General features: G+C 40.6%; 1 long non-coding RNA gene across 1 annotated transcript; it reads right to left on the bottom strand.

Moving 5' to 3' along the window:
- Positions 1-404: 404 nt before the first annotated feature.
- Positions 405-9,135, bottom strand: LOC134631898 (uncharacterized). The gene is made up of 3 exons (XR_010094422.1): positions 8,963-9,135; positions 7,974-8,142; positions 405-1,129 (listed from the first exon to the last, which is right to left on the bottom strand). It is a non-coding gene; the product is annotated as an uncharacterized LOC134631898 (long non-coding RNA).
- Positions 9,136-11,243: the final 2,108 nt, after the last annotated feature.

Genomic DNA, 11,243 nt, shown 5'->3' with positions numbered 1-11,243 from the left:
GGTCATGACAGATGGCCACCCCTCCCTGAGCCTGGTGCCGCTGGAGGTTTCTTCATGTAATTTGGTGCTATATCAAATGAACTGAATTGAACTGACCACGAGACCTACATAATATTGGATTGATGACATCAAATCCTGACTGATCTCAATACCTGACTGAGTCCATCAAAACCTTAGTGGGTAACTCGCACAACCTGGAGGGGAAGCAGACTTACAAAGATTATTAGATGGAGGTAACCCAGAAAGACATCAAAGCATACATGGGTCTTCATTTTGAGTGGTGTGTATGGATCCAGAAATGAATCTACCAGCTGTTTATGGGATGCAATTTTTCAACCACCAGGTCACTACAAATATGTTACATGTTGTCATGGTTTATTCACTCTGACAACCGTGATACAAGACTGGGCCATTGTTCACACATTTAATCCCACCGGCAACAGTTGTTGCTGTTCTAACCTCCCATGACATTAAAAAAATTAAACATATTGTCTGTAGGGGAAGTATAAGGAGTGAAATGCATGCACTTATTTTGCAGGGAAAAATTTGGGATTAAATGGGTTAACAAGACAAAATTAGCAGCAATAAAAGAGATTTGGGACAAGTGTGTGGAGCATCTGCCATTCAGCTACATTCCAAGTACAAATGTCACAGTGGACGAGCATCTGGTGCCAAGTAATCAGTCTAAATATGACACAACGATATAAGCAACCTATGATGGCAGGACAAGTTATGGCTGGACCAGATAGTGCTCCTGAAAAGAAACAAGCAAAGTTTGTGGTTGTGGAGATTATTGCAGGTGTCAGAAGCAAGTGTAATGTTTGGATCACTTTGTCCCTGCACAAATAACATGCACAGCAGGTGTTGTCACGTTGTATCAGGCAGGACTCAAAACTGAGCAACTGAAGGGAGGTTAATGTCCAGCACCAGGTGGAAAGTGTACAGTTATGAAAGGACAGGGGCTCCAGGGATTCCAGGGAAAGGTCCAGGGCAGGGGTAACTCTTTCAACCTCCTCTTCACACCGTCTGTGACTCACACACACTCAGTCCAGTCCCACGCTGAAAACGCAATCTCACTCACGCTCATCCAAACAGGGTCCACGGGAAACAGTCAGGGGTCCAGGAAAGTCTGTACAGAGAGAAGAAAAGTTCCTTAGGGAAAACCAAGAACCACGATGGGAGACAAAGCGATTGTCTGTTTCAGAAAAATCACCTGAAAACATTCAAGTATCCTTTGCCCAATATTTGAATTAAGAAAATGAAACGAAGACAACATGAGAGTTAATTGAACTTTAAGTAAGAGAAGCAAAGAGAAAGATGTGTATGCATTTCCCTCTGGAAAATGTTTGTTTTCAGAGAACAGAGTTTGTGTCTTCACTTCACTTGACAGCAGCAGAAATACAGAATAAGAAGCAGAGAACAGAGGCTACAGGGAGTCACTGAACTGGAAACGGGTGTGTAGCAACAGCTCAACAGACCGTTTCTTTGAACTAAATCTAAAGTGAAGGAGCTGTCATTTTCTTTATGTGCAGCCAGTTTCATGGTAGAAGGATAACATTCATGAAAGAGGTAACTACATGACCAAACCAGTTTTTTAAAATGAAACTTCACACACACAGTGAGTCGACCTGTTTTATTAAAATCCCACAATAGCAGTAGCTAGTTACAGGCTGTTGTGAACTGGAAGCTGGAATTTTTCAACTTCTACTTTTGTTATAAAAGCTAATGAACTTTTGATGATCTGTTGAGAACTTTACATCAAACCAAACTGTCAGTGAAATTCCTTGTCCACACCTGATGCATCCGATATAATATAGCCTAAATAAAGAAGAAGATCTATGGCCATTGTTGTCTCTACAGCACCTTTGGCTCTGACTAGACAGCGCCAAAGGTTTGATTGCTTCCTGCTCACATTTATGACAGACAGGTGGTGTTTCTAGGCTAGAAGGCAAGTATCATTTCCGTAAAGTTTTAGAAAAACAAACTCACCGTGAAGAGCTTAAAGCTATAAACGTGTTTGCACAGCTGTGACATATCCTACTTAGTTTTATACTAGTCGAACATTGAAAAGTTCAAAGTTTATCAATGTAATCTTATCCAAACAGCCCTTCATGATCATCCCCTCCTAACGCACAGTCACAGAGTCTGAATCTGAGACACCAAGAGGGTATCTGCCAAAAACTGCCCTATGACCAACAGATTCTCTCTTAATGTTCCTGCATGAAATGGGAAAATCGATCCTGTATTTATGCAGAATGAGGCCAGCAGATCATGTCTTCAAAAAAGCTCTTAGTGTCCATCACAAACACAAGTGAAGAAAAGTTTCACTTTCCACATGAGCATGAAAAATAAGTCATTAAAAACAGTTTTTCTTTATGTAAGAACACACACATATACAGGTCCTTCTCAAAAAATTAGCATATTGTGATAAAGTTCATTATTTCCTGTAAAGTACTGATGAACATTAGACTTTCATATATTTTAGATTCATTACACACAACTGAAGTAGTTCAAGCCTTTCATTGTTTAATATTGATGATTTTGGCATACATAACTCATGAAAATCCAAAATTCCTATCTCAAATAATTAGCATAACATGAAAAGGTTCTCTAAATGAGCTATTAACCTAACCATCTGAATCAACGAATTAACTCTAAACACCTGCAAAAGATTCCTGAGGCTTTTAAAAACTCCCAGCCTGGTTCATTACTCAAAACCGCAATCATGGGTAAGACTGCCGACCTGACTGCTGTCCAGAAGGCCATCATTGACACCCTCAAGCAAGAGGGTAAGACACAGAAAGAAAATTCCGAACGAATAGGCTGTTCCCAGAGTGCTGTATCAAGGCACCTCAGTGGGAAGTCTGTGGGAAGGAAAAAGTGTGGCAGAAAACGCTGCACAACGAGAAGAGGTGACCGGACCCTGAGGAAGATTGTGGAGAAGAACTGATTCCAGACCTTGGGGGACCTGTGGAAGAAGTGGACTGAGTCTGGAGTAGAAACATCCAGAGCCACCGTGTACAGGCGTGTGCAGGAAATGGGCTACAGGTGCCGCATTCCCCAGGTCAAGCCACTTTTGAACCAGAAACAGCAGCAGAAGCGCCTGACCTGGGCTACAGAGAAGCAGCACTGGACTGTTGCTCAGTGGTCCAAAGTACTTTTTTCGGATGAAAGCAACTTTTGCATGTCATTCGGAAATCAAGGTGCCAGAGTCTGGAGGAAGACTGGGGAGAGGGAAATGCCAAAATGCCTGAAGTCCAGTGTCAAGTACCCACAGTCAGTGATGGTCTGGGGTGCCATGTCAGCTGCTGGTGTTGGTCCACTGTGTTTTATCAAGGGCAGGGTCAATGCAGCTAGCTATCAGGAGATTTTGGAGCACTTCATGCTTCCATCTGCTGAAAAGCTTTATGGAGATGAAGATTTCATTTTTCAGCACGACCTGGCACCTGCTCACAGTGCCAAAACCACTGGTAAATGGTTTACTGACCATGGTATTACTGTGCTCAATTGGCCTGCCAACTCTCCTGACCTGAACCCCATAGAGAATCTGTGGGATATTGTGGAGAGAAAGTTGAGAGACGCAAGACCCAACACTCTGGATGAGCTTAAAGCCGCTATCGAAGCATCCTGGGCCTCCATAACACCTCAGCAGTGCCACAGGCTGATTGCTTCCATGCCACGCCGCATTGAAGCAGTCATTTCTGCAAAAGGATTCCCGACCAAGTATTGAGTGCATAACTGAACATAATTATTTGAAGGTTGACTTTTTTTGTATTAAAAACACTTTTCTTTTATTGGTCAGATGAAATATGCTAATTTTTTGAGATAGGAATTTTGGGTTTTCATGAGTTATGTATGCCAAAATCATCAATATTAAAACAATGAAAGGCTTGAACTACTTCAGTTGTGTGTAATGAATCTGAAATATATGAAAGTCTAATGTTTATCAGTACATTACAGGAAATAATGAACTTTATCACAATATGCTAATTTTTTGAGAAGGACCTGTATATTAGGACTGTCTGCATTAACCTGTCATCACATTTAAATTTTTAACACATCTATATATATATATATATATATATATCACATTTATATATATATCATGTCATTGGACCCAGTGTTGTCCACTGGATTCTTTACAAAGAGGGAAAATATCTTTCACATAAGTTTTATTTCCCAATTCTACAGATGTAAAATACACTTGCTGTTTAGGTATGAAAACTGAAGTTTGAACGAATCACCAGTGTAACTGCAAACTGTAATAAAAATAATTTCAATAAGAATGAAAAACAAAAATCATTTAATATTGAACTTGCACATATTTTCATTACCACCTCCAGCAGTTCGTCTGCCTTCTGCTGCCTGGCAGGTGTTTTTCAAAGGAGTGATGTAATGTGTATGTTGCACTGTGAATTATAAACTGAGCCATAAAGAACGGAAATATGTTTTAAAGTTTCACTACACAAACTAGCTCCATTAACTGGAGTTCTACAATTATTACTTATATACTGTGTTTTATCCCCACTATGAAAAATAAAAATTGTTGAGCTTCTGCCAGGAGAGCTTTTTTTGTGTGTAATCTAAGGGGGGGGGGGGGGGGGGGGGGGGGGGGGGGGGGGGCAAGGTAAAAAATCAACATATTTCAGATCGTGAACACCAACAGTCTTCTTCTTCCTCCTGCTCCCGCAGATAATCTGCCTCTATCTCCCCCCATCCCCAGCATCTTCCTCTCTCACATCAAACCTCTGCATGTCTCTACATCCATGAATCTCCTCCGAGGTTTTCCTCTTTTCCTCCTGCCTGGCAGCTCTGTAATCTTCACGCTGCATCCAATTAATCCAATATTACTCATTCCCAGTTTACTTATCTCTTCTCACTTCCTGCTTTAGTTTGATAGTTGGACAAAGTATTTCATTTTTCCCACTTAGACTTTGGTTTGTTTTCTGAACTTTTTCCAAGTGTTTCAATAAACAGCTCACCTGTTTTCTGAAACACATTAGACCTTACCTAATACATGTGTATTTGCATTGGTATGTCTTCTGTTTGCTCATGTTACCCGAGGATAATAAACTCCATGATACACATTGCCGGTTTTAACTGGACAAACAGGCTTAACATAGAGAGTTAGTTATTTCTCTTACTGTACGCTGGAGCTGATGTCAGATGATGTTAGTTTCAGAAAAATCATCTGAAAACATTCAAGTATCCTTTGCCCAATATTTGAATTAAGAAAATGAGACCTTGTGTAGATATCCACTTGTTTTAAAGGAACATGAATACCTGTTAAACCTATGACTAACCTTTATCTTCACCTTTGCTCATGAGCAACAACACAAACACCTGTCATCCTGCTAAGATCCAACAGGTTACTGGACTTTTTTCAACAACTGTTCATCTGATCTGTTTCATACAGTCTGTGTTAGCAGCTTGGCAACCAGTTACCTCTAGCTCATAACTTAACACTCCATCTCACCTAATTGCACTTGGATTAGCTCATGATGTGGATTTAGAGAGTTTCTATCAATCTGATTTTCACCGAAGGACACTCCTCTTCACACAGCAGTGTGCTGCCTGTTGTTGAAAACTGGAATGAAATGAAAACTCACTTTTGTTAAACATTTATATGACCTGCACGACTTCGTCACAGGACAAAGAGGTGCCACAGTGACCGCCCCCTGCTGGTCATTCTGCGTTTTTATACTCTCTGTATAATTCATCCTCTGCCTCAAACAAGCCATCTTAACTCCTTCGGCTTTAAGCCACTTTTCTTATGACTGGCTGCCCTTCAGAAACTTAAGGTGTAAACAGGAAGTGGGTGTGGCTTGTGTGCCTGAAATTACCATTCTCCCTCATTAGAACATCATAGAGATCCAAGAGTATAATAAATGTGTTAAAGGAAATGGATCCTTTTAATTTTCGTTAAATAAACAAAATCTAGACTAACAAAAAAAACAAAGCTTACATTTCTATGATAAACATATCTGATCAACATATTTGGAGGACACACTGTAGCCACATGGTCCCTCACCTCCAGCTCCACCTCAAAGCTCTTCAGAGGAACTGACAGAGATTCAGAATTACCATGAATACATAAACTATACATATATTTTACAACCAGCTGGCTCACAGATTATTTTGTCCGTTTATTTTGTAACACTTCAATGATCCTACATTTAGCGCTTCTCAGCCTCCTCACATAGCCTAAACTTATTTCTGAGTAGCAGCCAATCAGAAAGCCCCAAAGGACACAGCTGGTGGTTGGTGGTTAAAAGGAGTGGAAACATATCCAAACCTCTACAGGTATGTCATCTGGACCAACTACCTGTCCACTCTTCATCCTCTGTACTCTTCATGCTCTTCATAGCTGTCCTAACTGCCTTTTTACCGATTCTGCCCATCCTGGTTCACTAACTTTCCTCCATTTGTTATCCTCTTTCTATAATTTTCTTGTCTCATCAGCTCATCAAAGTACTCTTTCCAACACTATATACTAACTGAACAGTTAACATATCTCTATATTTAATGACTCTGCACATCCATTCAGACTCAGGCTTTCTGCCTAGCCGGTTGATACAAGTCCTTCCTTTCCTTCCTTACTGTCCAACCTCACATGCACATCACATTCACTATAAGGATTTTCCTTTGCCATCGCTCTCATTGCCTAGTCCCCCAGTAGTGCTGTCTACTTCCTTCTTTTTCAGCCTCTTCCTTTAAATACTTTACTCTACTTCCACCACCAAGTTTCCTTGCCTTCTCTCCTCTGTCCAGAGAATACAACAAACACCTTCTTGGCAGTTTCCCTCACCACTCCAGCTGTACTTTCCCAGCACACAACAACCTTGTTGTTTATTCCTGCATGACTGCACGTTCTTAATAAGATGACAGGAGAATATAGTTACTTCAGTAAAATTATTAATATGACATTAAGATAATACATTACAAGTAAGAAGCTGACATTTAAAATCCTAATTAAGTAAAAGTTTGCATGTTATCATGAGTATTATATTTATCTTTATTATTTTATACTTTATAAATATTATCAGCATAATACTCTGGAAAACTTTGAGTACTTTAGCAGCCTAGCAGAATTGTGACAGTGAGTAGAACTGAATATGAAGTAAAAATATGAGCCTTTTTATTGTAAATATTAACATAATATTTAATTATATGTTAAACCAACCACATTTAATGAGCAACACATTCACAAAAAGATGAGCAGCCCAAGATGTCTTAAGGAAAATAATAGGAAAGGTTTTCCACATTTATTACATCTACTGACTTTTACATCACAATCAATTTACAGATCAAGGTCGATCAATGAAGGCACAAACACTTCACCTACAGTCTGATTTGGACATTAAACAATGCGACTGACAAAATTAGAAACTTTTATTTTACTGCATATTGATTGAGGAAGCCATATCCTTCCACTGTTTACTAAAATATGTCTGCATTTTTCTGTGTAAAACAGTTTTAGATGTTCAGAGTTAAGTGTCATGCCTGAGATACTCGCTCACAGATTTGCACTGAATTGTTAGCAGACTCTAAAGAGCATCTGGGGAATCTGCTGCTGTTACCTACAACTAGCCAATCATGAAGGCAGTCCTCTCCTCAGGGACCTGCTATTGTAGCGCCTCTACTCAGGACCAGTTTAATATCAATTCAAATAGAGACCCTCGACATCTAACTAGGTTCAGAAGGAGGTTTTGATTTGGGACTCACAAAAGGAGTTGGCTTGGAAGTGAACAACTGGCACCTTTATTGCCTCAGTACAACTCATAAACACATACAATCACAGTCAACCAAATTGCACACTAATAGTGCTTTTTAAGGGTGAATAAATGGAAATCAAAACAAAATAAAATAAGACACTGAAACAAAAAGACTGACTGAATTGTCCTTTAAAGTTTGTTGAAACCCAAACAGGTGTACTGTAAGGGAAATGTCCGTGTGCAGACCCTATTACCTACCTACTGCCCAGGAAGGACTAACAGTGCATCGGCTTATCTGAAATTCAAGGTAGGGCTTGAATCAGTTCTTCAGGCAATCCCCATAATCCGATCACATGGCTGGTCACACCATTTCACCATCATCCAGGATCCCTTTTGGACTGGGCTCAGTGGTTCTCCAGAATCCTTTCTAGCAGTTCAAAAAACAATCAACACAAACAGTGCACACCAATGAATTTCCATTGCATTTTGTGCTCATTAACCTCTTTTCCTCCAAAAGGATTTTATCAAATATTATCCAAATACTTAAGAATCTACTTGGATTCCAAATGTATTAATAACAAATGGTATTTCTTTTAGCTTTACCAAGTAACCACAGTTACAGTAAGAAATTATTCTATTTTATTCTACTGTATATAGTATTTAATTTTATTCTATTCTGTAAAGTTGTGTACAGTATATTATTCGTATTGTATTCAAATTTTTGCTATATAACTTTTACACTGTCCACTTCCTACTGTGACAAAACAAATTTCCCACATGTGGGACTAATAAAGGTTATCTTATCTTATTTTATTAAAATTATGTCACAATAAACAACATAAGCAGCTTAAACAGTAATAACCACTGTTTACAATGAAAGTGAGACTTATTATTCTTACATCTTAACAAGCAAATGCAACTTAATTTACAGTACAAACACTTTTAAAACCTGAAATGTGCTGTTTCTATTAAGACGGAACCATTTTAATACAGACAGAGCAAGTACTTATATTTGAATACCTCCGATTGTGATATGGCTTGGGGGGGGCAAATAGCAGCTAGCATCACACCTAGCATCGGCAGTAACATCTGTAGCTTAAAACGTTCAACACTTACACCACACTGTATGAACAACGAGATAAATAAAACGACACATAGCTCCCGATTGTTTGTTTTCCAAAGGTTTCTCAGCTTAATCGGCGAGTTAAATAAGCTTAACAGGAAGCTAACGGAAGGATTTGACTCACCGGGAATTTCCAACACAAATAACTCGACTGATGTTATTCCCTTATTGGTCAGAGTTCGGGGCCTAATAAAAGACTAGTTTAATAGCATTGATATGTAAACATAATTTGGTCTCATTAACTGGTTTGCAGCACCGCACACCGAGATATTCTCTGCCCGTGCTCAGACACACACTTGACCGTCATTTGAGGGAAGCTCTCACAGGAAGAGACACACAATGCTTCCTGCGCACGAGACGCAAGGTCGTCGTACCGCAAGACTGCATTAAAGCGCCCCCTTGTGACAATAGTAGGCTATAGCTTTAGATGACAAAACGGGATTTTGTAGCCTTGAATTTCGCACAGGTTACACTGTGCTATCAAGTTGCTTGACCATTACACAACTTAAATTTAGTCCCAACTTATCACATATGATTAGGTAGTGTATTTGTAAATCAATACAAGTTTGTGACATGTTCTTTTAAACGACTCAACCTAATAAATTAACAAGACACTGTGCTACATGAGAAATATAGAAACCAGGTAATTATTGCTGCTCAACAGTAGCCGGGGGTGGAGCTTAGCAAACGCGTCAGACGCATTTAGAATGCGTTTTGTTCAAATGAATGTTGTCATAGCATTTATGGAAAAAAACACATTTTGAAGAATGCTGGCAGAGCTGGTACATGCACTTTGGATTACAGAGGAGAAAAAGAGAGGAGAGGAAAGAAAAAAAGATTATTTTCTAAGGTAAGGACCGCTCGGCAAGTGACAATTGCTGAAGTGGAATTATTAAGGGGACACGCAGTGTCCACGTTAATGTTAAACTTTTCTAAACACAGTGTGGACCTGTACATGTGTTGGTCTTCTAAGGTACCTTCTTGCTGCATAGTGTGAAATGCTGTAAAGAGTAGAATTTGATATTCGCTGCATGCACGTACATGTACATGGGTGCTCACATTTTGTAATTCCTTTAGTGTGATATAACCAAGCAAGTACTATCTTACAGCCTGTTCTTACTCAAACCATCTTTGTTTTCATTTTCCTGCCTACCGCTAGACTCTGAGTAACTGCTAAGATCTAACAAAGAGGAGTGAAAATGTTTGTTTCTTAGGATCTGTTATCTTTTGTTGTTTGGCTACAGAAACTGTGTGTGTGTGTGTGTGTGTGTGTGTACTTGTGTGTGTGTGTGTGTGTGTGTGTGTGTGTGTGTGTGTGTGTACTTGTGTGTGTGTTTTAATTTTATTTCATAATTAAAAGCACACTTGAATTTGTGTCATCCATCAGTGAAATCCCACACTGACAGTTTAATGCTTCTCTGTCCTAAAAAAAAAAAAAGAAGTGAGATTTGTGCCATCTCAGAGGCTCCTGGAAACTTGGGAACATTTGTTATTTTACAAAAACATGAAAATTTAAAATATAGAAACCAAGTCGATTATTTTTATTAGAATGTAATTTGTTCAAATGAATGTTGTCATATTATTAACAGATTGAAACCTTTTGAAGAGTGCAGTAAGGACCGCTCAGCAAGTGACATTTGCTAAAGTGGAAATGTTAAGGGGACATGCAGTGTCCACGTTAATGTTAAACTTTTCTAAACACAGTGTGGAGGGGACCAGAGTGTTTTTGTGGCGTGGGAGTGGTGTAATCCTGTGCGCGTGCAGGAGCAGCTCGGAGTTGTAATCTGCTGCGCGTGCGAGAGGTGGCCCGGATTGAGTGGTGGGCTGGGTGTGGCCCCCTCTCGCGCGTGTGTAGGAGGGGCTTGGAGTGGCGTGATCTTGTTGCGTGTGCTAGAGATGGGCCAGTGTGGCACTCTCTTGCGCCCGTGCAGGAGGAGCTCGGAGTATGAGGTTCAACGCTGGAACGTTGAACCTCCTCCCCCCCCTCCCGGACCAGGTTATGGATCGTTCCTCAGTGGGTTTGTGAGAGGTGGCTCGGATTGAGGTGTGGGCTGGGTGTGGCCCCCTCTCGCCCATTTGCAGGACGAGCTCCGAGTGGCGTAATCTTGTGCGCGTGCAAGAGGTGGCCCGGATTGAGTGGTGGGCTGGGTGTGGCGCCCTCTTGCGCGCGTGCAGGAGTAGCTCAGAGTGTGAGGTTCAACGTTCCAGCGTTAAACCTCCTGAATCCCCCCTCCCGGACCAGGTTATGGACCTTTCCTAAGTGCACGTGTGAGAGGTGGCCCGGATTGAGTGGTGGCTGGGTGTGGCCCCCTCTCGCGCACGTGCAGGAGGAGCTCGGGTTGGTGTAATCTGGTTCGCGTTTAAGAGGTGGCCAGGATTGAGTGGTGGCTGGGTGTGGCCCACTC

This window comes from Pelmatolapia mariae, linkage group LG7, assembly GCF_036321145.2.
Source record: "Pelmatolapia mariae isolate MD_Pm_ZW linkage group LG7, Pm_UMD_F_2, whole genome shotgun sequence".
Taxonomy (NCBI): Eukaryota; Metazoa; Chordata; class Actinopteri; order Cichliformes; family Cichlidae; genus Pelmatolapia; species Pelmatolapia mariae.
This window is presented reverse-complemented; position numbering and strand designations above follow the sequence as displayed.